Source organism: Dermacentor andersoni, chromosome 6, assembly GCF_023375885.2.
Source record: "Dermacentor andersoni chromosome 6, qqDerAnde1_hic_scaffold, whole genome shotgun sequence".
Lineage (NCBI taxonomy): Eukaryota > Metazoa > Arthropoda > Arachnida > Ixodida > Ixodidae > Dermacentor > Dermacentor andersoni.
The window spans coordinates 99,377,840-99,380,421 of NC_092819.1; the positions used below are offsets into that span (position 1 = coordinate 99,377,840).

Below are 2,582 nucleotides of genomic sequence, written 5' to 3' on the forward strand. Positions count from 1 at the left end.
GGATTCTCAGCCGGTGCTGAGGGAGCCAGAGAACCTGGAGCAAGGGGTGCTGCTAGGTGAGATGGCGCTCTTTCTTTTTATTTGGCCCCCTTTACGCACGCTACACCTGCAGAACGCCGAGAACCGAAATTTTTTACCGCCGTGTCGATTAAAACTAAAACCGTTTCAGAATACAATATATTGTATTTGTTGCTGAAGTGCGGATATTTTTACATTTGTAATCACGATCTTGAAGAAATAGGGCGCGACGAGGTGCATTTTATTTCTATAGACCGCTTTTTCCGATCTCGACGTGCGGCTTGTGCATATTCAATAATGGAATGGCAGCGTGCATACCACAAGCGTGGCTACAATTACTAACCGCCGGTCTAACTAGGTCCTTGTCCCAATAAACCTAACGTATGGCACCGTAGATTACAACGGCCAAACTGAGAATATTTCTACAATGGCAGTTTTGACAATGGAATCGTTGCGGGATTCACAATATCAGGAACGCGTTACTCAGAACATCAACTTTTTATGTCCACAGTGAAAAGCATTAAGCATCAACAAACATAGCTTGGAATTTGTGTACAGATATGAAACAAATAATCGCCAGAAATTCTCACAAGTTTTGTTTGCGGGGCTCGCTTGTTCCCAAGGAGCGGCAGCGGCCTAATCGTAGAGAATTGATCTTGGAGCCTCGGAAATACCTATGTGGTGCCAGAAAGCACCAGCTATAAATATTTCATGTACCATGACAAGCCGAGCCTAGTAGCTGTTGTTTCATTCGCACAGCGAAATTTATATATATATATATATATATATATATTAATTTGCCAAGAACTTATCTCCAAATGTTTCTCATTGGACATCTTTTTATACCGCAGATGAGCCAAGGTCTTGTCCGAAAAGAAGGGTACATCTAGAAGAGGCAAATAAAGGGAGACGCAAACGTGCATTAACAATAACGATAAATAATGGCAGCAACATTTTGTGTTAACACAATACTCAAATTGTCTATAGTGGCTGGCACGATTCAATGTGCCGGAGAAGAAAGGATTTCTCTGGTGTAAATTGCCGAATTAAATTACTAATACTTACTTACGTTGCCATTGTTCTGTGCGTTGGATCCTGACTTCCCTCACTACGTATGTGCTGGTCCCTCCATTACGTTCATAATAGAATTATAGGTTGAAAATACCTGGAAAAACAGTTCGTTGCAGTAAGGGTCACGACAAAACATATATGTTTCACACAGACATAAAGGGTAAACATACAACCATAAGAAAACATATTCTGACGAAATCACAGAGTCGGCATGTGTAAATGTGCTCAATCTAATCATACGCCAGCAATGACGACAATAGACAATTGTTAGCCAATTTATGCGATGTTAAAGGATGCTCACAGACAACACAGTTTTGAAGAGTAGCTACGTGAGAGACTGATACCATGAAATTAGTGGCGAGAGTCCCACAAAAGCGTTCCGTGTGGCTCGACGTTCGTGTACTTATTCTCGCGATGGACAAAGCATATCATAAAATGAAAAATTCAGCGCAGATTTACCTTCAATGGCGAAAAATTCGTCTGGCAAAGAAAACTGCGTTTTAGCTACAGGAGTGCTGCAGAAGGGAGATGTTAACTATTAGAAAGCTATACTACACACAGGACCATCACCATCAGCTAACGCTGAATTACAGCTCAGATGACGATAAAACATTCGTTCCTCAGGTTGAGATAACATATGCTACGCATCTTCACCAATGATATCGTTGCGGAATAACTTACCGTTTACACAACTAAGTGAAGCCTGTTGTATATAACGGTAGAATGTTTTACCAGGACATCTTGTTGGACCACTTGTGGAGGCGCAAGTATCGGAGAATATTGCTACTTCACGTTTGTCCTGCCCGTGTTTTCCAGTGTACCGTTTTTCTATCGGTGTCTGTATGTAAGGCGCAAACAGACATCCTAGAATACATTTGTCCGTTTGTCCGAAACGTTGGCTTTGAAGAAAACACTTTTTGAAGAAAACGTTTTTTAGTGCAACACCTCTAAAATGATCAGTAAAAGTCTTTATGAAGCGATGCCGTGACTGCCGGAATCTGTTATAAACAGAGTAGCGAGCCTACACGGAAAACTTTCTTTTGTCTTGTACTTCAGCATTTTTATTTACGTGTTATGGCAGCCACATAGCGTTTTGATCCCGCTCGGGTTGCGTAAAGAGGCCAAAGCAGCTATTTCTGCGCAGATTCTGCTGCGCCTTACTTATAACAAAAGCGGCATACTTCCGGTTACATTTCAGTTACAGCTACGGTCTTCACAGCGGGCGTTGGGAAATAACTTACCCGTGAATTCTTGCGCTAGACAGCGCACGTAATTGTTTTTATGAGTTCTGGTGCAACGAGCCGCTGTCGAATCCCAGGAAGTGCTTTGTGAAGTACGCTCAATAGGTGGAAACCTAACCGGAACTAAGTCGGAACTGGCACTGAAGAATAACCGAAAGTGAGCTGTTGCTGTTTCCTGAGGCGCAACGAAACCTACGCATAAATACTTGCGGTCATTCTGTTATGGAAGTTTAACAGGATCGCACCACCATA

General features: G+C 42.3%; 1 long non-coding RNA gene across 1 annotated transcript in view; it reads left to right on the top strand.

The window, feature by feature from the left end:
- The window catches only part of LOC140218777 (uncharacterized), an 8,653-nt gene extending 7,718 nt beyond the window's left edge, over positions 1–935 (top strand). Inside the window, exons 3-4 of the long non-coding RNA XR_011894963.1 lie at positions 1–56; positions 870–935. The exon at positions 1–56 is cut by the window's left edge and continues 293 nt beyond it. This is a non-coding gene — a long non-coding RNA (uncharacterized lncRNA). The remainder of the gene's footprint in view (positions 57–869) is intronic.
- Positions 936–2,582: the final 1,647 nt, after the last annotated feature.